The sequence below is a fragment of the Bufo bufo genome, chromosome 1 (assembly GCF_905171765.1).
Source record: "Bufo bufo chromosome 1, aBufBuf1.1, whole genome shotgun sequence".
NCBI classification, from domain to species: Eukaryota; Metazoa; Chordata; class Amphibia; order Anura; family Bufonidae; genus Bufo; species Bufo bufo.
This window is the reverse complement of record NC_053389.1, coordinates 533,713,461-533,738,693: the sequence shown is the minus strand read 5'-3', so window position 1 is coordinate 533,738,693 and position 25,233 is coordinate 533,713,461. Positions and strand designations below refer to the sequence as shown.

The following is a 25,233-nucleotide window of genomic DNA, read 5'->3' as shown; positions in this document are numbered from 1 at the left end:
TTATGTCTTGCTTCAGGCTCTGATTGCACAGCGTGCAAACCACTCGTGTCTGGTCGTCAGCACATTGTCTGAAGAACTGCCACGCCAGGGAACTCCTTGGAGCTGGCTTTGGTATTCTCGGTCCCTTGCTGCGGTGGGCAGTAGCAGGCGTACTGTCTAGTTATGGTCGCTCCGCTTTTGCACCCTGCTCCCTCTTCTGCTGTGCAGCTGCGACCACCGCCTCTTCCTCCGAACTACACAGGTCACTCGCATGACCTTAATTCCATGTGGGGTCGAGGACCTCATCGTCCTCCACATAATCTTCCATGCAGTCTTCACCCCTGCCCTCCTTGTCGGTCTGCACACTACAGAAAGTCACAGCAGTTGGCACCTATGTTTCGTCATCATCCGAGACGTGCTGCGGTGGTTCTCCCATGTTCTCATCTTGAAACATAAATGGTTGGGCATCGGTGCACTCAATATCTTCCACTTCTGGGGCAGGGCTAGGTGGATGGCCCTGGGAAACCCTACTAGCAGAGTCATCAAAAAGCAGAAGAGACTGCTGCATGACTTGGGGCTCAGACTGCTTTGCTGATTTGCAAGAGGGTTAGGTGAAAGACTGATGGACAACGGCTGCAACTCTGATCTTTCAGCAGGAGACTGGGTGGGAGACAATGTAAAGGAACTGGAGGCACTGTCAGCAACCCAATCTACTATCGCCTGTACTTGTTCTGGCCTACCATTCGTAGAGCCGCATTAGGCCCGACCAAATACCGGTGAAGGTTCTGTTGCCTACTCGCACCTGAGGAAGGTGTTTCACTTGTGCATGTAGCTGGCACAGATCGACCACATCCTCTCCCTGCAACAGGAGCTCCACCAGCAGCACCACGACCGGGGCCACGTCCCTTAATTGACACTCTCCTCATATTTCTCAAATTTAGGATCTTGCCCAAAATGGGTGTTTTTTTTTATAACAGAATAGAACAACAGTATCTAAGGGGTGTATTTCTCAATGACAGATGCAGCAAAGGCCGCAATATTAAGTACTTTGCGCAAAATTTGTGTTTTTTAAAACCCAGAATATTATTGCTGTATTTCAAGATTGTATCTCACACTGATAGATGCAGACAAGGCCGCAAATTTAGTTTTTTGCCCAAAAAGGGTGTTTTTGTAATAACAGAATAGGACAGCAGTATATAACGCTTGAATTTCCCACGTACAGATGCACCAAGACTGTAAAATTGAGTATTTTGCCAAAAAAGGGTGTTTTTTAAAACCCAGAAAATTATAGCTGTATTTCTAGCTTAAATTGCACACTGACTAATGCGGCAGAGGCCGCAGATAAAGGGTATTGCCAAAAATGAGTGTTTTTTTTAAAACCCAGAAAATGATAGAAGTATTTCAAGCTTGTTTTTAACAATCACAGATGCAGCAAAGGCTGCAATATTAAGTACTTTGCCCCAAAATGGGTGTTTTTTAATAACAGAATATGACAGCAGTATATAACGCTTGAATTTCACACTGACAGATGCAGCAAGGGCTGTAGAATTAAGTATTTTGCCCAAAAAGGGTGTTTTTTAAAACCCAGAAAATTATTGCTGTATTTATAGCTTAAATTGCACACTGACTAATGCTGCAAAGGCCACAGATGTAGGGTCTTGCCAAAAATGAGTGATTTTTTTTTAAAACCCAGAATATAATTTCAGTAGTAGTTGAAGCTTCTATTTGACTGTCACAAATGCACATATGCTGTGCTGTTGCACAGAACTTGCATAAAATGGCCGCCGCCCACCTAACTAACAGATAAAAGTTATTTTTCTGGGTCACTGGGCTCAGGGCAGGGTAAAAAGATTGTGAACTGCACCCACAAAACAAAATCTAGGTAGATCGCTGAGTTAGAATCAGAAGTGCTTGTTGTCTTAATCTCTCCCTCACAGCAGCAGCATCCTATCCCTACACTAATCAGAGCAGAGTGACGTGCAGCGCTGCGTGACTCCAGCTTATATAGAGGCTGGGTCACATGCTGCACTGGCCAATCACAGCAATCCCATTAGTAGGCATGGCTGTGATGGCTTCTAAGGGCACAGAGTTAAACGCTTGTTGATTGGCTGCTCTGCAGCCTTTCAAAAAGCACCATAAAATAGCCGAACACCGAACCCGAACTTTTACCGAAATGTTCAGGTTCGGGTCCAGGGTCCAAAAATCCTAAAGTTTGGTACGAATCCGAACTTTACAGTTCGGGTTCGCTCAACCCTACTCCATATCAGTAAACTGAAAAAACTTTGGCTGTTATAGAGGCGATCACACTTGGTGATACACAATTAATCAAGGGTTAATCAAGGCCATTTAATTATTAGTGCTTGGCTGTTATGTACCCTCTTTCTATCGCCATGGAAGCATTAAGCGTGTACTTAATTTTTCACATACAGCTACTGCATTGTGGACTAGTTTTTGGGGCATCTGTCAGCATATTTGTATTTATAAAACTGGCTGACCTGTTGCATGTGTGGTAGACAGAAGGCATGTGTGTTGGATATTATGATTGTAGTTGCCCGCATTGCTTAAAAAAGATGTTTTAGCATATGCAAATTAACCTCTAGGAGCAACAGGGGCATTGCCATTACACCTAGAGGCACTACACTCTGTGCAACTGCTGCACCCTCTGCACTTTGACAAGGCCAGACGTTATGACGTTTTCACTGTATAGCCAAAGTGCAGAGGAAGCGGCAGTTGCAGAGAATGCAGAGCCTCTAGGTATAATGGCAACTCCCTGTTGCTCCTTTAGGCTCATCTGCAAAAAAATTGAAGCAATGTGGGCATAAATGAACATGGGACCAACACAGATGCCAACATTTTTTAAGCAATGTGGGCATAAATGAACATGGGACCAACACAGATGCCAAGCGCACATGCAACAGGTCAGCCAGTTTCATAGGTAAAAATCTGACGCCAGATGTCTTTTTAAATGTATGAGTTTTTATTTATCTAATTTCAGGACCTTCTAAAGGACCAGATTTCTTTATTATGTCCTTATACATAAAGCCATAGAATGTACTGTTGTTGTTTCTGGCACCACATTTATGTGTTAAACTTCAATCTGCACACTAAACTTTTGTACTTGGGCTTATGGTAAAACTAGGAGATTTGCTGCCATATGCTGTGAATGCCACACAGCACTACTGTATATCCATCTCACAGTTCACAACCTAACTAAATAGTTGGTGCATGCTCATGGTACTTATGTGCACATATAGGACAAGTAATGCATGAGCTTAATATAGCTAATGTAGTTCCAGTAGCTGTGTGAGTATTGCATATGTAATTATATTCATAATGTGGCAATCCAGTTAAATACTTTAGGTGGGGAAAGTTTGGAAAGCTTATAGTATAAAGTTGGTAGGAAATCATAACAGATAGAAAATCAATATCTGTTCCAGTACTGTGTAATACACATTTCATCTTAGGGTTTTTAAATATTTTCGGCCACACACCTAGAGTCTCACTCCATGCCAAAATACTTCATATTTCTTTCCTTTGAAATATATTGGAGCTACACTCCTCAGCTTTTTTTTTAAAATAAAATTTAATAGCAAATAAACATTGATGGTTAAACAGAGAAATACAGTAAAAAAAATACCATGTTCTACAATTAAAATATAAGAAAATTTCAAACAAGTCCATTTTGTGTACTTGGTATGTATATGCTTTCTTTAGTATACATGTGCAGCGAGCCCCTGGGCGAACTGGAGCAGAGGATGGGAGGGGTAGTGGCTCTGATGATATGTTGTGTCACAGTGTGCTCCCTAAGGCCATTGCTCCCTGGGGTCAGTGCAGTGAAAGAGGGGCACCCTGTGTTCCCTTGGGGCACTCCCTGTAGCTCTGAGATTCATGTCTGAAGCTAGTTTGGGGATGCCCATGGTGTTCCTGTGTGGACACATGTAGGAGATGCAATGGCCAGCATGTGGTCAGAGAGTCAGAGACAGGTAGATGAAACTTAACAAGAGTCTCTCTTTACTGTATGCAGAATTGAAGTTGTAGTACAGTAGTTTGTATACAATGCAAAGTCCTCCCAGATATCCCAGCATGAGTTAAGCAGATGAATACAGCATTGGTCCTCAGATTAAGCCGATTTAGATATCTCCTTTAGGAATCTCTGGCTAATAACGGTGCTCTGGCCACCATGACTCTAGTGTCCCTTATTCTGGAATCATTAGGGTATCTTAACTTGTTATCCCTCTGCCGCAGCAGGGTTTGGATTGCCTTGTCTCTCTCCCTCTCTCTGTAGCCATATAGATCCTCCTCCTTTAGTTCTTGCTTGCTTGCAACTCCTGGAGCTCGTGGAGGTGACAGAGGCTCCAGGGCTTCGAGCTGGAGTATATGGAAGAAGCCCACATGGAGACTGCTCCTTATTCCTCCTTCTCTGCAGCTACTCTCCTAGACTCTTCTGGAATTAGGGGGTGGAGACAGTCCATACCCAGAGCTCCAGAGGGGCCTGGGCCAGGATTGTTAACTCTGCCTTGCCTGGCTCATGCTGGAACAACTGAGTGCACAGAACATTTTACAAACATTATATAACATACCAAACTTTGCAGATATCCTAAGGTCTGGGGTACTGCATATGCACAAGTACACTCTTATGCTATGCGGTTGTTACAAACAACTTGCCGAGAGCCTCTTAAAGCTCATCCACAAAATGTGTCCTCTGATAATTATAAAGAAATATGAACAGCAAGTCAGTGAAATTTTTGTTAAACCCTTAACAGAAACAGAAAGAAAATTGGTGTTTTTGTTGAGCTGTTTCAAAGCCATTCCACAGAATAAGCTCAAATTACTCTCTTTCTGTCTCATCTTCTCCACAGTAAAATTATTGTTGACTAGTATTCATGCCTTCCTTGTATAAGCTGGTAATCACCTTAGGTTGGAGAATCCTATAATCCTCCTAAAATGCTAAATAATCAGCTAATTACATGTAGGGAATATGTTAAAAAATAAATTAAAAAAACTCCTTTTGAAAGTCTTGCCATTCCTCAATATAAAAAAAAAACTTTTTAAAGTGTTGTCATTCCACAACTGTGGTTACCATCCCAGAGTAGTGAAAATAATCTATTTACATTCAAGTAAATACTGCAGCCAATCACTAGCCTCAGCAGACATGCGTGCAAGAACGACATATGATGACCACAGAGGCTCAGCAGTCACTGCTGTGTCCATGAAAATCCATTGCCATAGTACCGAGCAAGGTTAACGGACAGAGCAACCATAACCATTAGGGATGAGCGAATCGACTTCGGATAAAACATCCTAAGTCGATTCGCATAAAAATTTGTTTCAATACTGTACGGAGCGAGCGCTCCGTACAGTATTAGAATGTATTGGCTCCGAAGAGCCGAAGTTATTACTTTGTGAAGTCTTGCGAGTTTTCGCATAATAACTTCAGAAATTTATTTATACTGTAAAAAAACATTTCCCGAACTCGGGTTCGGTTCCAAGGTACCACTTAGAACCGAACCTGAGTTCGGGAAACAGTATAAATCAATTTCTGAAGTTATTATGCGAAGTTTTGCGAGTCTAACTTTGGCTCGTCGGAGCCAATACATTCTAATACTGTACTCGGAGCACTCGCTTCGTACAGTATTGAAACAAAGTTTTATGCGAATCGACTTCGAATGTTTCATCCGAAGTCGATTCACTCATCCCTAATAACCATAGGTATTTGTAGCTTCTTATCAGTTTGGTGTCTAACAATGTGCACGGTATATCAGTGAACTGCTTAGAAAGCATTGTCCAAATATTTTAGCAACATCTAAAGAACAAAGTACACGTTAAGATATCCAACGCATCCTTTCTTGTAGAATTTCAATTTGTATCATTTAGATAATACTGGAATGATGCTTAACTCAGAAGCAAAGGACACAACACGTCAGTAACTAGAATCGGGGGGGGGGGGGTCTGCTCAACATTTATGGGGTCATTTATCAAACCAATCAGATTCCACCTTTCATTTTTGACAGCTCCTTTGGAAAATGAAAGGTGGAATCTGATTGGTTCCTATGGGCAACTAAGCCAGTTCTACTTTACACCATTTTGATAAATGACCCCATTAATGTATTAATAAATCATGATCATAGATTTTTTTTTCTTTTTGTTATTTAAATTTATAACAGATACAAAGATCAAAAATAGAAAATAGCAAAGTGAAAAAGAAAAGTGCTAATTACATTTCACTTCAACCACTTCTACAATCATGATTTATTTAACAGCAGATTAACATGAAGAAGGAAAACATGAAGGAACAAGGAACGGGAAAATCCAAACTTATATGGCAACGCCCTTAATTATTTACAATTACAGGAACTTGGCACCTACATATCTGGACCTGGTAAACCCCAATCTATTTAGTGCCAAAACAAATGTAGTGTTAAAAAATATATATTTGTGTCTAAGGCACTGAACTTTTCAATCCATATCTTTCAATCCATATTTTGATATATCATATAAATGAAAGCATAAATATACAAAGCACTAATATATATTAGTTTTGTTAAATCAAATCTGTTATAACTCTACTGGTAACATGCTTTGATCCTACTTTTAGCACTAGTCATACTCAATCAATTTACTCACTTACAGTCAATTAAGAACATTCCTGTAGTTAAGGAAGTATTGTATGAAAATCTATAGCAGGGATCAGCAATCTCTGGCACTCTAGCTGTTCTGAAACTACAACTCCCAGAATCCTTGTTTCACTTCTATGGGAGTTACAAGAACAGCCAAGAAAGTGTGCATGCTGGGAGTTGTAGTTTCACAGCAGCTGGAGTGCTGAAGGTTGCTGATCCCTATACTATGGGGGAGATTTATCAAAACTGGTGTAAAGTAGAACTGGCTTAGTGGCCCATAGCAACCAATCAGATTCCACTTTTCATTTTCCAAAGGAGCTCTGAAAAATGAACGGTGGAATCTGATTGGTTGCTATGGGCAACTAAACCAGTTTTCCTTTACACCAGTTTTGATAAATCTCCCCCTATATATTCAAGGCATGTTTTGTACAATACAGATTTCTTCAGAAGAATGAGAGCAAGCATGCTAGATAGTTGGTATGAACAGGAACACACCCAGGCGACTATCCAAGGTATTTTTAAGGACAAAAACAAAGAAGAAGACTTTGCATCTGGCATTTTATAGCAGTTTTCTCCTCTGTGGGCTCTATCGGTAATTTTCACTTGTCCCCAAGCTGGTAAGTGCAGACAAGCTATCTTTATGTCTGCCCATAGAGTAAAAATAGAGACAGGAGATTCTGTTCAGTCTCTTTCACACACACTCAGAGTCACCCACCAGCTCCATATTAGGGCTCATGCACACGAACATGTGCCGCCCATTCTGTGCATTAAGTACCGCAATTTCCGGTCCCCAACGCACGGGCATCATCCGTGTGGCTGGTGCAGACGAATACAGACCCATTCAAGTTGAAGTGATCCATTCGCACTGCAAAAAAAAGAACAAGTTCCATTTTATGGGGTGCGAAGGCATGGGCCGGAATGCCACAGAAGCACTCCATAGTGCTTCCGTGGCCTTCTGCTTCATGCCTCCACACCGTATCTTCCGTGAATGATATGGAAGCACCGTATCTTTAAGTGAATGGGTCCGCGTCCATGATACTGTGCGCATATGGCTGGTGCCTGTATATTGCAGACCCGCTGTTTGCAGACTGCAATACGGGCATTGGCCAACCACGGTCTTGTGCATGAGCCGTAAGGCTATTATGTAGAAGTACTGACAGCATAGATGGAAATAAAATAGTTGCAGTGAGATTACCACTACTGAATCTGCCAAATCATTCCTATGTTGTGTCGGGTATCCCTGGTTCTCTGCACTCCTTCTTCCTTATATCTCTGCAGTCCTTCTTCCATATTTATTTGAGTGGACATCTATGCAGAGATCGCAGCTGCTTGCTAATTGTGCAGCTGTGGGAACAGGGAGGTCGCTGTCAGTGACAGCTATGCTCCCCATAGAAAAGACAGGAAGGATTTTTCACCCTCATCCCCTCAATGAGTATGGGGAACAGGAAGCGGCAATGCAGTTTTCTGCTACAGTCTAAGCAGTCATGTGATCACTGGGGGCCATGAGACTGTGTGAGCTGCTGGGTCTTAACAGACCCAAATCAGCTCTGGAGTGAAGTTAAACAATGATGTACAATCTGTATGGGGACTGTTTTCCCCTGTAACTGGGGATACTATGTGAGCAGTAATGTGAGCAGTAATCAACAGTCCTGTGAGATGACTTGGATTTAAAAGGTCAAACATTGACTTATAGGATAGCTGCCTTATATCTGGTAGCTTTAGAGGCAGAGCTTATTAAGAGTTCATTTGCATACCCTCTTCCCAGAATTCCATAGGATCAATGTCTGGCCCATAAGAGGTCAAACATTGACATAGGATAGCTGCCTTACATCTGGTGGTATTAGAGGCAGAGCTTGTTAAGAACTGAAATGTTGAGGAAGAAACAAAAGATCTGCATGGGTGCACTATTCGTAAAGCAAAGTGAGACTGTAGCCTCAGTCAGTGCGGTGTAGGACTACAAGGGGTGGCAATTTAGCTTCCAGCCCTACGCACATCTTTGTCTTTGGGGACTATTGTGCATCACAGTTTCACTGTGGTTTTTCCACAATTCACAGCAAAATTAAGACAAAACCTTCAGCAGCATATAAATAAATATGTGTGTAAACATCTGCTTATTCTGTGTATAGGGGAGTAGCAGTGCTGTGTAGTTCCTATATCTATAAACATATACATACTAATATGTAAACATATTACAACTTATCTGTATCAGTACAGTAACTCAGTGTCTGCTCTTATTCTGTATATATAGACACTGCACAGTACCACTTCTCCTGTCCTGTATAGTGGGTGTAATTCACAGTATCTGCTCTTATTCTCTATATATAGATACTGCACAATACCCCTTCTCATGCCCTCTATACTGGGTGTAATTCTCAGTATCTGCTCTTATTTTCTCTATATATAGACACTGCACAATGCCACTTCTCTTGTCCTTTATACTGGGTGTAATGCTCAGTATCTGTTCTTATTCTCTATATATAGACATAGCACAGTACCACTTCTCTTGTCCTGTATACCAGGTGTAATGCTCAGTATCTGTTATTATTCTCTATATATAGACACTGCATAATACCACTTCTCTTGTCCTGTATACTGGGTGTAATTCTCAGTATCTGCTGTTATTATGTACAGTGCTGCCCATAATTATTCATACCCCTGGCAAAATTTTGACTTAAAGTTACTTTTATTCAACCAGCAAGTAATTTTTTGACGGGAAATGACATAGGTGTCTCCCAAAAGATAATAAGACGATGTACAAGAGGCATTATTGTGGGAAAAAAAACCTTCAGCTTTTATTTACATTTGATCAAAAAGTGTCCAGTCCAAAATTATTCATACCCTTCTCAATAATCAATAGAAAAGCCTTTATTGGCTATTACAGCAATAAAAACGCTTCCTATAATTGCAGACCAGCTTTTTGCATGTCTCCACAGGTATTTTTGCCCATTCATCTTTAGCAATGAGCTCCAAATCTTTCAGGTTGGAGGGTCTTCTTGCCATCACCCTAATCTTTAGCTTCCAGCACAGATTCTCAATTGGATTCAAGTCTGGAGTCTGGCTGGGCCACTCCAAAACGTTAATGTTGTTGTCTGCTAACCATTTCCTCACCATTTTTGCTGTGTGTTTTGGGTCATTGTCATGCTGAAATGTCCACTGGTGCCCAAGGCCAAGTTTCTCTGCAGACTGCCTGATGTTGTCGTTGAGAATCCTTTTTTCATGGTGCCGTTTACAGTGATTAGGTTACCTGGTCCATTGGCTGAAAAACACCCCCAAAGCATTAGGTTCCCACCACCATGTTTGACAGTGGGGATGGTGTTCTTTGGGTTGAAGGCTTCTCCTTTTTTACGCCAAATGAAGGAAACATCATTGTGACCAAACAATTCAATTTTTGTTTCATCTGACCATAACACAGAAGACCAGAAGTTTTCTTCTTTGTCCAGATGAGCTTTTGCAAAGGCCAAGCGAGCTTTTGTGTGCCTTATCTGGAGAAGTGGAACCCAGCAGTGTGCAGTGTCCATTGAATTGTCTACCTTGAGACATTGCCACCAGCAGAGGCCAGATTTACCAGGATGGCCTTGGTGGTGATCCTTGGATTCTTTTTCACCTGTCTAACTATCCTCCTGGCCAGCCAACGTGTCACTTTTGGCTTCCGACCATGTCCTCTGAGATTTTCCACAGTGCGGAACATCTTGTATTTTTTGCTCAAATGTAAATAAAAGCTGAGAAATGTTTTTTTCCCCCACAATAATGCCTCTTGTACATCGTCTTATTATCTTTTGGGAGACACCTATGTCATTTCCCGTCAAAAAATTACTTGCTGGTTGAATAAAAGTGATGAATAATTATGGGCAGCACTGTATATATGAACACTGCACAGTACCACTTCTCCTATCCTGTATAATGGGTCTAATTCTTAGTATCTCCTCCTATTCTGTATATATGGACACTGCACAGTACCACTTCTCTTGTCCTCTATATTGGGTGTAATTCTCAATATCTGCTCTTATTCTGTATATATGGATATTGCACAATACCACTTCTCCTGTCCTGTATACAGGGTGTAATTCAGCATATTCACTTATTTTGTATATATGGAGACTGCACAGGACCACTTGTCTTGCTCTGTATACTGGGTGTAATTGTCAGTTTCTACTATATATATATATATATATATATATATATATATATACAGTCAGGTCCATAAATATTGTTCCAGAACTGTGAAGGCTTTTTTAGATGTCGTTTGGCAAACTCTAATCTGGCCTTCCTGTTTTTGATGCTCACCAATGGTTTACATCTTGTGGTGAACCCTCTGTATTCACTCTGGTGAAGTCTTCTCTTGATTGTTGACTTTGACACACATACACCTACCTCCAGGTGCGTAACTAGAAGTGACTGGGCCCCACAGCAAATATTTGTAAGGGCCTCCCCAGCGCGCTTCGCAACTCCCTCCTCCTGTGTAAACCCCACTCCTTTGGCACAGTGTAGCGGTATACTGTATATTGTGGGGCACAGTGTAGCGGTATACTGTATATTGTGTGGCACAGTGTAGGCTATATGTGTATAACATAAACATATTTCATATGAAAACTTAGTTACTTGACTTGGCCCTTGGGGATCTCGGACACCACTTTCACACTTTGGTCGGGGGCTCGGTGGAGCTGATGTTGTGCTTTATCCTAATGAGAAAGATTTCATAATAAGGATTTGGAGAAGGGGCAGAGGGATAGCAGAGCAGGGAGAGGATGGTGCTGCTACTAGGGGGTCATACCATGGTGGAGTAATAAAGCCCACCATAATGCCCCCCCCCCCCAGTAGAAATAATTCTCCTTATAATGTGACAGTGCAAAAATACCCCCTTGTAATGCCCCCAGTTGAGCTAATGTCCCCATAGTGCCCCCATAATGTCCCAGTATAAAATACCCCTATGTAGTGCCCCCAGTAAATCCCGCCATAATGCTCCTCTCCCCCCTTCCTGCTAGTGCCCCCCATAATGTACCAGTATAAAAGGCCCCATATATAGAGCCCCAGTAGATGCCCCTCAGTGTCCAGCCTCTGATAGGCTGCCGGCCTAGTGTCCCCCATAATGCCCCCCAATAATGTGCCAGTAAGTGTCCCCATAGATGCCCCCCATCATGTGCCAGTATCAAGTGCCTCTCTCCTCCCCCCCACATGTCCCAGTATCATAGTGCCATCTCCCATCCCCCCAATGTATCAGTATCAAGTGCTTCTCTCCTTCCCACCCTCCATGTGCCAGTATCATAGTGCCAAACCCCCCCATGTGCCAGTATCAAGTGCCTCTCTCTTCCCCCCCCATGTGCCAGTATCATAGTGCCAAACCCACCCATGTGCAAGTATCAAGTGCCAAACCCCCCCATGTCCCAGTATCATAGTGCCATCTCCCCCCCAAAAAAGTGCCAGTATCAAGTGCCATCTCTCCCCCCATGTGCCAGTATCATAGTGCCAAACCCACCCATGTGCCAGTATCAAGTGCCAAACCCCCCCTCCCACGTGCCAGTATCAAGTGCCTCTCTCCTCCCCCCCATGTCCCAGTATCATAGTGCCATCTCCCCCCCAAAAAAAAAAAATGCCAGTATCAAGTGCCTCTCTCCCCTCCCCCATGTGCCAGTATCAGGTGCCAGCCAACCCCTCTCCCCCCCCCCCCCATGTGCCAGTATCAGGTGCCTCTCTCCCCCCCATGTGCCAGTATCAGGTGCCAACCCCCCCCATGTGCCAGTATCAAGTGCCAACCCCCCTCCCCCCATGTGCCAGTATCAAGTGCCTCCCGCTCCCCCCATGGCAGTAACAGTCGGGTATTAAAAAAAAAAAAATAAACACTTACCTCCATGTCAGCGATGTGATGCAGCCTCTTCCTGTGTCCCGCCCTGTATGTCCATATATGGAGTCAGTGCTTGTATTTCAGAAAAGTTTCTGCTGGGATTCGAACCCACGACCTTCTGTATCAGAGGCAAAGCACCTAACCACACGACCATAAGAGCTGCCTTGCTGCTGACTGAAAAAATATGAGACTTCTACTGTTATAGCTGGCTAAGTCTACATCTATACACAACACACCCAGCTGCCACAACACACCCAGCACTGCTATATCTCTATATGACAGCTGTCCCAGCACACTCAGCTATGCTATATCTCTATATATGATAGCTGTCCCAGCACACCCAGCTCTGCTACATCTAATATACATGACAGCTGCACCAGCACACTCAGCTCTACTATATCTCTATATATGACAGCTGCCCCAGCACACCAAGCTCTGCTACATCTATATATCTCTAAGTATTGCTATACAGTAAATAGATATATAGAGATATAGCAAAGCTGAGTGTGCTGGGCAGCTGTCATGTGTATAGATGTAGCAGTGCTGGGTGTGTTTGGGCAGCTGTCATGTGTATAGATGTAGCAGGCTGGGTTTGCTGGGGCAGCTGTCATATATAGAGATATAGTAGAGCTGAGTGTGCTGGTGCAGCTGTCATGTGTATTAGATGTAGCAGAGCTGGGTGTGCTGGGGCAGCTATCATATATAGAGATATAGCAGAGCTCAGTGTGCTGGGACAGCTGTCATATAGAGATATAGCAGTGCTGGGTGTGTTGGGGCAGCTGTCATGTGTATAGATGTACACTTAGCCAGCTATAACAGTAGAAGTCTCATATTTTTTCAATCAGTAGCAATGCAGCCCTTTTCAGGATCCATGCGAAAACCTTAAGCAGAAAGTAAGTAACCCAGAAACTGCAGCTCCTGGACAGCAAACCCACATTTCTCCAACTTAGCATACAATTTATTCTCCTGAAGGATCGATAATACGACAAGAATAAATTAAATGATCCTGATAAGTCTCCATATCAGGTGAGTAAATTAGTATATCATCGAGGTAAATAACAACAAACCTCCCCACCAAATGATGAAAAATGTCATTGATAAAGTGCTGGAAGATTGCCGGGGCATTAGTCAAACCAAAGGGCATGACCAGGTTCTCAAATTGGCCCTCAGGGGTATTGAAGGCAGTCTTGAATTCATCCCCTTCCCTAATTCTTATCAGATTATAAAACCCTTTTAAATCCAACTTAGAAAACACCTTGGCTACGACAATCTGATCAAATAAATCTGGGATCAAGGGAAGAGGATAAGGATCACGGACAGTAATGAGATTCAGTTCCCGGAAATCCAGACATGGTCTAAGGGTCCCGTCTTTTTTTTAACAAAAAAGAAGCCAGTTGCCATAGGTGACTTAGATGGCCTAATATGCCCTTTTGTCAAACTCTCGGCAATATACTCCCGCATAGCTACTCTTTCGGGTTGGGAAAGATTATATAGCCGAGATTTTGGCAATTTGGCTCCGGGACTAAGATTGTTCGGACAATCATACTCTCAGTGAGGGGGCAATCCTGATCTCCACCCTCAGAGAAAACGTCAGCAAAATCAGAAATAAACGAAGGTACCGCCTTAGTGGAAACCACAGAAATAGATGCGCCGAGACAGTTGCCCATACAAAAATCACTCCAATCACTAATTTGTCTAGTTTGCCAATCAGTGGTAGGGTTATGTTTGATCAACCATGGTAAACCCAGTACCAGAGGAGCGGGCAAACCTTTCAGAATAAAACAAGAAATGGACTCAAATGAATATCCTCAACAATATGAGTTAGATACTTTTGCGAGAGAGGAGCGGAATCAATAGCAAATACTGATATCCCTTTGCCTTATGCGCTTGTTATAAAACCATGACTTTGAACAAATTGATAATCAACAAGGTTAACCACTGGACCACTGTCACGCCCTGCCCTGTAAGAGGCCTGAGAAGATCTGACAGACTTGCTACACCTGAGTCTGTCTGATAGATTGTTCTGTTTCTCTTTGTTGTGGTTTTGTACAGGATCCTACCTCCCACAGGTTCTGTTCTTTATCTATTAAGTGGTGCTATTTATACCTGCCTTTTACTATAGCCCTGGCTAGTAACTGCTCTTATTCTGTATATATGGACACTGCACAGTACCTTTTCTCATGTCCTGTATATTGAGTGTAATTCTCAGTATCCACTCTTATTCTCTATATATGGACATTTCACAGTACCATTTCTCATGTCCTGTATGCTAGGTGTAATCCTTAATATCTGCTCTTACTCTGTAAATATGGACACTGAACAGTACCACTTCTCCTGTCATACTGTATATACTGGTTATACAGCTTCAAGACCAAAGTCAACATCAAAGCCATCTTGTTAACTCCTCTTGTTAACCCCTCTTCCCCCCATTCCCAAGTCATTGGGTCCGGTAGCCCTGTGTACAATATACTAAGGAGGCATTGGTTGGCCAAGGGGGCAACATTGCAAAGAAAATGTGTGGCTGGCTGTAGCTTCCCCTGGCAAAATCAACTAAGCATTCCAAACAGAAAAGATATGTCTCTAATAAAGCAAAGTCTTTAATAACAATAATTAGTGTTGAGCGAATCGAAGCATCCAAAGTGGCATTCGATCCAAAGTTTAGGAAAAATTCAATTTGCCACAAAGCCGAATTTCCTCGTGCTTCGTGGTAACAAATCAGATTTTTTTAACGGGTTACAAAGTGAAAATAAGAAGTCGAGGAATGCAATATGACCCATAATGTTGTGCAAATAGCCAATCAGCCATCCACTGTGAGGTCACAGCCCTATAAAAAAGCCTTGTGAGCGCCACCATTTCACTGTGAGCTGAGCTTAGGGAGAGACGTGACAAGTGCTTATGCACTAGAGACAGTGTTGCCAAAATGTTTTAATTGTACAATATTGGATAGGGAGAATGCAGGAACAGTGTAGGGAGATTGTAGGGAGAGTTTTTAGACAATGTAGGGAGAGCATAGGAAGACTGCAGGGACAGTGCAAGTTAAGTGTAATCACCATGTGCATCTTGTTCACCTGCTGCCACAATCATCGTTAATCACAGTACCACCCCTCCTGTCCTGTATACTGGGTGTAATTCTCAGTATCTGCTCTTATGCTGTATTGATGGACACTGCATAGTACCACTTCTGGGGTCTGAGGAATGGGTCTGAGTTAAAGTGACTGTCCAGGAGTTTATATCACATGAGGCTGCCCCTTATATTTTGGGATGCTTGTGATTCATTAGGTTGACGGTGTAATATGAGGCTCTGGTACAATAAATAGGGTGTCTGTATTTATTTTGGTGATTGTACTTATTTTGGGGTCTGAGGTCTGTATTGCTCTGGAATTTGTGTCTGAACATACTTTGGGGTCTGGTCCGGGGTCTATATTCACTTTTGGGTATAATAAAGAAGTCATATACACTAAGTGTGCATAAGTTAGCAATGTCTGGAGTAAATGTAAATGGATGGTATAAGTATCACCAAACATACTGATATATTTTGTGCATTGGAATCTTCCTAGTGAAAAATAATGAATGGTGTGTTTGTGTGTATATGTGTGTATGTATATGCTGTTTATGTGTTTAGATGCTGTGTGTATATTCTATATACCGTTTTTGTGTGTATGTGCTGTGTATGTGCTCTATAGTGTATTTGTATGTATATGCTGTATATGTGTGTATATGCTGTATACATGTGTGTTGTGTACTGTATTTGTGTATATATGCTGAGTATGTGTGTACTTGTTACAAATGTAAGCCTGTCCCTCTGAATATTAGTTATAGGCAAAAATGTCCAGTAAAATCTGAATGTTCTACAGTTGGCTTTGCTAAGGAGTTTTACCCAAGTTTGACCACATTGGTCAAAGTGTAAACTTTGAGGCCAGATCTGCACCATGAGAAATCTGCAACCTTTTTTGGAGGAAGGAGGGGGGCATTCCACCTTTTGTCAGCAGAAAGGCTAGGTGCACCCGTTAGTATCCGTTTCACAATGTACAATTATGTAATTCACAAATATGTCTATCACCACTAATTCAGGAAACATGATAAAAATTATAGTCATGTATTTGTTTTGGAAATACTTACAGTTGACTTTCTGTATTGTAGAGGAAGTAGAGAGCAACAAAATTACCCATGGTTGCCTAGCAACTATCAATGGTTCTTTTTTTAGTCTCGTGAAAGAAGGAGATACTGATCAATGGAAACAATCAGGAGGCACTGTTATAGGACAACCTCATGAATGTCACTAAGGTCTCAGATTGCCTGTATGAACCAATCTAAAAGAAAAGCAGAACAAGAAGATTGCTCTGTGAAGTTGCCAACCTGACTACAGTTTTACAGAGAAATTAAAAAGAAAATGATAATGATAGTGCTAGAGAATACACGTGACCATTACAGTGCATGCTTAAATTGCTGAATTCTAATGGCACATTGGAGCTAGTTACATAGACACTCCCCCATCACTAGTAACACCCAGCTAGTTTATAGCTCCTCCCACCAGCTAGTTACATAGACACTCCCCTATCACTGCCCCTAACAACACCCAGCTAGTTTATAGCTCCTCCCACCAGCTAGTTACATAGACACTCCCCTATCACTGTCCTTGTTAAAACATAACAGCAGGGGCGTACATATAAATCACTGGGCCCCATGGCAAAAATCTAAATTGGGCCCCCTTGTGAGTGACCCATAGCACCTCTTAGGGTACGTGCACATCTGCTGCAGAGGTTCCAGCAGAAGCCTCCATTGCAGATTCTGGCAAAAACAAAGCCAAAAACACAGCTGCATGCGGGATCTCGACTGACCCCATTATTGTGAATGGGATCTGGCAGGTGCCAGCCGTGTTTTACATATGCTGGATCTGGAGATTCTGGTATTCTGCTGGTATGCTGGAACAGAATACCAAAATCTGATTTGTGAGTGATTACCTAGCCTTACCCGATAAATTGTGCCCGCTTCTTCTTATATAGAGTGCCATCCTTCCCCCATAGACTGTGCCTGCTCCTGCTTCACCTGCTCTCCAATGCTGACCTACTGTTTGTGCTGCTGGCAGAGTGCAGTCAGGGCCGGGGGCAGATCTTGACGGAGCTGGACTGGAGTCTGGACTGGTGACGCGGCTGGATCAGGTCAGGTCCGGACTGGTCAGTCAGATAACAGTGTGACCCGTGCTGGCAGAGGAACAGGACAGGGACATTTAACAAAGTGCAGACGGATGTTAATAATATTATTATTATTATTATTATTATATATATATTTTGTTCCCCTTTTCTTTTTCTTTTGTGGCAACCGACAAACTATGGGTGGGGAGGGTGGGGAAATACTTATATGTAATTAACTTATGTAATTATGTATTAACAAGATGTCCTATGTAAAATTTTGTATGATTTGAAAAATTGTAATAAAGAACAATAAAAAACAAAAAAACAAAACAAAGTGCAGACACAGAAAACTAAAGGATTTAACCCTTTCATGACCCTGCCATATTTCATCTTAAAGACCAGGCCGTTTTTTGGAAATTTGACATGTGTCACTTTATGCGGTAATAACTTTGGAAAGCTGTTACTTATCCAAGCCATTCTGAGACAGTTTTCTCGTGACACATTGTACTTCATGATAGTGGTAAATTTCAGTCAATATTTTTCATTTTTACTTTTAAAAAATCCTACATTTACCAAAAATTCTTAAAAATTTGTAGCTTTCCAAATCTCAATTTCTTTGCTTTTAAAACAGATAGTGATACCTCATATAATAGTTATTACTTTACATTTCCCATGTCTACTTCATTTTTGGATCATTTTGTGAATGCAATTTTATTTTTGGGGACTTTAGAAGGCTTAGAAGTTTAGAAGCAAATCTTGAAATTTGTCTGAAAATTTCCAAAACCCACTTTTTTAAGGACCAGTTCAGGTATGAAGTCACTGTGGGGCTTAGATAGTAAAAACCACCCATAAATGGCCCCATTTTAGAAACTACACCCCTCAAAGTATTCAAAACTGATTTTACAAACTTTGTTAACCCTTTAGGTGTTCCACAAGAATTAAAGGAAAATGTAGATGAAATTTCTGAATTTCACTTTTTTGGCATATCTGTAAAGAATAAATCAAGGCAACTGGACTTACTGTAGATTTCTTGAAAACGTTTCACTCGTTCTTCCAACGAGCTTTCTCAATTCTGAGTGACTGTACAAGAATTCTCTGGGAATAAATATGTAACTGAATCAACATCTAGTAATTATACCCAGCATGGAGTCAGATGTCATTATACCCAGCATGTGGTCAAAGGTGTTGATCCCATTATCCTAATTGGAGTCAGTAGGTGATAATGACCTCCCAGGAAAAGGTGTCAAGACAGCATTGTATGTGGCAGACAATTTAAAATTCATAAACAAGAGTTACAGGCTTTCACCGACCACATCAACTCAGTGGATCATAACATAAATTTCACGCGAGAAGATATGCAGAACAACAAACTGGCGTTTCTGGACTGTCTTATAACAGTGGAAGAGGGAAGGAAGCTGGGAATAGAGGTCTATCGAAAACCAACACACACAGACCAGTACCTGCTATTTGATTCCCACCATCCTCTAGACCACAAACTGGGAGTCATCCAGACTCTACACCACCGGGCAGAGAAAATCCCCACCAGCACAGAGGCCAAGGCGAAGGAATTCAAACACCTCAGAGGGGCACTTAAAACTTGTGGGTATCCAGATTGGGCCTTTGTCAAAACAGAAGGAAGGAGAAGAAAGAGCACCAAGACTACCAGTGAGGGCGAAAAGCATGACAGACGCAAGAATATGGTTATCCCATATGTAGCTGGGGTGTCTGAGAAACTCAAAAAGATTTTTAATAAACATCACATCCCTGTCTGCTTTAAACCCAGTAACACACTGAGGCAACAACTGGTTACCCAAAAGACCTAAACACAAGATGGACAACATTGTGTACGCAGTACAGTGCAATGAGGAATGCTCAGAACTGTATATCGGCGAAACAAAACAACAACATCATCAGCGTATGGCTCAGCATAGAAGAGCCAAAACCTCTGGTCAAGATTCAGCCGTGTACTTACATCTAAAAGAAACAGGTCACACCTTTAAAGACAGTCAAGTACGTGTTTTGTATAAGGAGGCCGATTAGTACAAACGAGGTGTGAAGGAGGCCATCTACGTAAAAATTGAGAAGTCAAGCTTGAATAGAGGCGGGGGGGGATAGACATCTATTGTCTGCCACATACAATGCTGTCTTGACACCTTTTTCTGGGAGGTCATTATCACCTACTGACTCCAATTAGGATAATGAAATCAACACCTTTGACCCCATGCTGGGTATAATGACCTCTGACCCCATGCTGGGTATAATTACCAGATGTTTATTCAGTTACATATTTATTCCCAGAGAATTCTTGTACAGTCACTCAGAATTGAGAAAGCTCGTTGGAATAACGAGTGAAACGTTTTCAAGAAATCTACAGTAAGTCCAGTTGCCTTGATTTATTCTTTACAGATATACCATGACCTGGATAAATGAGAACCTTCCCAGACATTTCTGGCAGATTTTCCATTTTAATAATTTTTTTTCGCTAACAAAGCAAGGGTTAACAGCCAAACAAAACTCAATATTTATTTCACTGGTTCTGTAGTTTACATAAACCGCTGTATGGGCACACGGCAGGGAGCAGAAGAAAAGGAGCGCCGTATGCCTTTTGTGAGGCAATGTAGTTATTTTTTGGTTTTTACAATGTTCATCTGACAGGTTAGATCATGTGCTATTTTTATAGAGCAGGTTGTTATGGACACGACAATACCAAATCCTCTTAAATCTAGCGCTGTACTATTTACAACTAACTTCTTGGCAGTCAGAAGGCCGGGCGGGCGCTCATAGCGTAGCTCACTACCCTCACTGCGCCTGCGCCGCCAACTTTATGAATGAAGCAGGCGGCGCAGGTGCAGTGAGCATAGTGAGCTACTCTACGAGTGCCCGCCAGCCCGGCCTTCTGACTGCCAAGAAGTTAGTTGTAAGTAGTACAGCGCTAGATTTAAGAGGATTGGAATACTTTAAACAATAGCCACAAGTTAGATATGATTACCGTATACTACAGAGAGCAGGGCCCGGTGTAGTAGAATACAGTGACTGCATCGGGCCCCGTTGCCATTACAGAAACAGATGCCGGCCCCCATTCACTACACAGGGACACTGTTATGGGGGATCTGTGGATGACACATAGGATGCTATATATGTGTCATCCACAGATGCCCCCATAGCAGTGCCATCCACAGATGCCCCCACAATGATCCCCCATAACAGTGCCATCCACATATGCCCCCATAACAGTGCCATCCATATATGCCCCCATAACAGTGCCATCCACATATGCCCCCATAACAGTGCCATCCACAGATCCCCCATAATAGTGTCATCCACAGACCACCATTGCAGTAGTTCAAAACCCACCAAAAGCACACCTTTTGGTTCAATTTTTTTCTTCTTATTCTCCTCCTCAAAAACCCAGGTGAGTCTTATGGGCAGGTGCGTCTTATAGGGCGAAAAATAAGGTAACTTTTTTTGGTTGTTTATTTCAGTTTTACATAATAAAGCATTTTTGAAAAAATTTATTTTTTAGTGTCTCCATATACTGAATGCCATAGTTTTTTTATTTTTTGGGCGACTGTCTTATGTGGGGGCTGATTTTTTTCGGGATGAGATGACGGTTTGATTGGTACTATTTTAGGGTGCATATGACTTTTTGATCGCTTGGTATTACACTTTTTGTGATGTAAGATGACAAAAAATTGCTTTTTTGACACAGTTTTTTTTTTTTTTACGGTGTTCACCTGAGGGGTTAGGTCATGTGATATTTTTATACAGCAGGTTGTTACGGACGCAGAGATACCAAATACAGTCCTGATCAAAAGTTTAAGACCACTTGAAAAATGGCAAAAAACATATTTTACATTGTTGGATCTTAACAAGGTTCCAAGTAGAGCTTCAACATGCAACAAGAAGAAATGAGAGTGAGACAAAACATTTTTTGAGCATTCAATTAATTGAAAATAGCGATTAAACTGAAACAGGCTGTTTTTCAGCTGATCAAAATTTTAGGACCACATGCCTTTAAAAGGCCAAATCTGTGCAAAGATAAGGATTCATTGTCATTTTCTGTCAGGTAGTCTCACGTTGTGATGACAAAGGTAATGTAACGGTCACGTACACACACACACACAGGGGGAAGGGAAGTGACCACTGCACTCCACCCTTACCCCTGGCCCTGCCTACTTGCCTCGCGAGTCCTAATGACAGGGGACAACTGGACGGCAATCCCTAACTTGGAATAAGTGCAGGGATGACAGACAGACAAACAACAGGACGTGAACAGACCGAGTCAATACCAGGAAAGCTACAAAGTACAAAGGGAGCAAGCAGAGAATTGTCAGGAGAAGCCGGGGTCATAAATACCAGGAGAGCAGCAAAGTACACAAGGAGCAGGCAGAGGATCGTCAGGAATTCAGCAGGAGGTAAGTACGCCAGGAAAGACCAAATCACAGGTGGACCAACCAGTCGAGCACCGAGTGATCAGCTCGGCGCTCAAGGCAGACTTAGAAACAGGGAGCCACCCAGCTAGTAACGCCGCCCTGGGAATGAGGTCAAACACAGATCCTCATTCCCAAAGCTAAGCAACAGGTCTGCGGGTAATGGGGGACCGAGTGCACCTTCGGAACCCCGTTACAGTACCCCCCCTTTTACGAGGGGCCACCGGACCCAAGACTTCAGGCGATGGCTTTTCAGGGTGTTCTAAATGAAAAGAACCTCCCTGGCAGGTACCCAAGATCTCTCTTCAGGTCCATACCCCTTCCAGTGAATCAGGTACTGCAAGGAATTACGCACCTTCCTGACATCCACTATTTTAGACACCACATACTCGACAGCATCATTAACAAGAACCGGCAGAGGCGAGGCTTTCAATGGTACTACCGGTTCAAAATATTTTTTAAGTAGAGACTTATGGAACACATTATGAATGTGGAATGACTCGGGCAGCTCCAACCTAAAAGATACCGGGTTAATCACTTCCGTGATCTTATATGGTCCAATAAAACAAGGAGCAAACATTTTAGAATCTACCTTAAGAGAGAGATTCTTGGAGGACAACCATACCTTATCCCCAACCTGAAAATTCACCCCCCTTGAACGTCTCCTATCGGCCTTGAGTTTCTGAGAACTTTGAGCCTTTTCTAAGTTCGATTGAACCCGGGCCCAAACTGTGCACAGTTCAGAGGAGAGCCTATCCACCTCAGGGTTAGAGGAGGAGACGGATGACCCAGAATGAAAACGAGGATGGAAACCATGGTTACAAAAGAGAGGTGAAACCCCAGCAGAAGAATTGACACGGTTATTCAAAGCAAATTCAGCCAATGGAAGAAATTTCATCCATAATTGCTGGTCATCAGCAACATACGACCTCAAGAATTGTTCGACAGACTGATTAAGGCGTTCAGTCTGCCCATTACTCTCAGGGTGGTAGGCAGAGGAAAAAGACAATGATATTTTACATTTTTGACAGAAGGCCCTCCAGAATTTGGACCCAAACTGCACACCCCTGTCAGAAACAATATTTTCCGGGATACCATGCAATCAAACAATTTCTTTCACAAAAATAGACGCCAAGGTTTTGGCATTCGGGAGTTTAGACAGGGGAATGAAATGGACCATCTTGCTAAACCTATCGACCACTACCCAAACTACAGTCTTACCCTCCGCCGGCGGTAGGTCAGTTATAAAGTCCATCGAGATATGGGACCAGGGTCTACTGGGAATGGGTAGGGGTCGTAGGTTACCAGCAGGGCGAGTCCTAGGTGTCTTGGACCTGGCACAAACCTCACAGGCTGACACGTAGGACTTGACATCCCTAGTTAGAGTGGGCCACCAATAAGATCTAGAAACCAGATCCTTAGTGCCCTCAACACCCGGATGTCCACAAAAGGCAGAATCGTGACACTCACAGCTGGAGACGAAATTGTACGGGAACAAACAACTTATCTGTTGGGGTGGATACCGGTGCCAGATGTTGTTCAGACCTAATGCGAGCCGAGATATCCTGGGTAAGAGCTGCTAAGAAGATTTTTGCTGGCAGGATGGATTCAGGTGGTGCCTCAGTAGGTTGAAAAGCCTGGAAGCTCCGAGATAATGCGTCTGCCTTCACATTTTTACTTCCCGGCCTGAACGTAATGGAAAAATCAAAACGAGTAAAAAACCGCCCATCTGGCTTGACGGGGATTCAACCTCTTAGCAGACTCGAGAAACATAAGGTTTTTATGGTCAGTGACAACAGTTACACAATGCCTTGCCCCCTCCAGAAAACGCCTCCACTCCTCAAATGCCCATTTAATGGCCAGCAGCTCCCTATTCCCTATGTCGTAGTTTCTCTCCGTGGGAGAGAATTTCCTGGAGAAGAAGGCACATGGTCTCAGATTAGTGAGGCTAGCAGGACCTTGTGAAAGGACTGCTCCTGCGCCGTCCTCGGACGCATCCACCTCCACAATAAAAGGTTTCTCCTGATCAGGCTGGATCAGAATGGGAGCGCTACTGAATGCCTTTTTTAATTTTTCAAATGAAGAAATGGCCTCAGTAGACCAATTCTCCAAATCCGCCCCTTTCTTAGTAAGGTCGGTCAACGGTTTAGCAATTACGGAAAAATTCATAATAAATTTACGATAGTAATTGGCGAAACCTAAGAACCGTTGTAAGGCCTTTAAGGATGAAGTTCTTACCCATTCCTTAATTGCTAGTACCTTACCAGGATCCATCTTGAAGGCGTGAGGAGCCAGAACATGCCCTAGAAACAGAATCTTCTGTACACCAAAGACACATTTCTCTTGTTTAGCGGATAGCTGATTCTCCCTCAACACCTCTAATACTTGTTTAACATGAGACACATGGAATTCGAAGTCAGGAGAGAATATCAAAATGTCGTCAAGTTAGACAATAACAAATTTACCTAAGAACTCCCTCAGAATGTCATTCATGAAGTTTTGGAACACAGCTGGGGCATTACTGAGTCCAAAAGGCATCACCTGATATTTAAAGTGTCCTACCGGAGTATTGAACGCCGTCTTCCATTCGTCTCCCTCCTTGATTCGGATTAGATCGTATGCCCCTTTCAGGTCAATTTTAGAAAACCAGGTTGCCCCCAGAACCTGGTTAAATAAATCCGGAATCAATGGGAGGGAGTATCTATTCTGGACAGTGATTTTATTTAATCTCCGGTAATCGATACATGGCCTAAGACCACCATCTTTTTTCTTAACAAAGAAAAAACCCGCCCCCATGGGAGAGACAGAAGGTCTAATATGCCCTTTACCAAGGCTCTCCTTAATATAATCTTCCATGGCCTTGCGTTCGGGCATAGAAACATTATAAATTCGTCCTTTAGGAAACTTGGCCCCCTCTACTAGCTCTATGGTACAATCATAAGGTCTATGGGGGGGGTAGACCCTCCGGGGTTGGTGATGAGAATACATCAGAATATTCCATAACAACAGTGGGTAAAGTATCAAACTTTACTGAGACCCCAGCCTGTACCACGGACAAGCACGAGTCACACTTAGGCCCCCATCTCACAAACTCCCCATTGGACCAATCTATAGTGGGGTTATGTAGTCGGAGCCAAGGCAACCCTAGTACCACCTCAGCCGGTAGGTTCTCCAGGACTAAAAGCGAACATCTCTCTGAGTGGCACACACCCACGGTTAGAGAAATCTCTGAGGTA

General features: G+C 42.6%; 1 protein-coding gene across 1 annotated transcript in view; it reads right to left on the bottom strand.

Annotated features, from left to right (window-relative positions):
- IL17REL (interleukin 17 receptor E like) overlaps positions 1 to 16,668 on the bottom strand; it is a 199,767-nt gene extending 183,099 nt beyond the window's left edge. The window contains exon 1 of the mRNA XM_040412125.1: positions 16,555 to 16,668. The gene's annotated coding sequence lies outside the window, so the exon portion shown is untranslated. The remainder of the gene's footprint in view (positions 1 to 16,554) is intronic.
- Between the last annotated feature and the right edge of the window lie 8,565 nt (positions 16,669 to 25,233).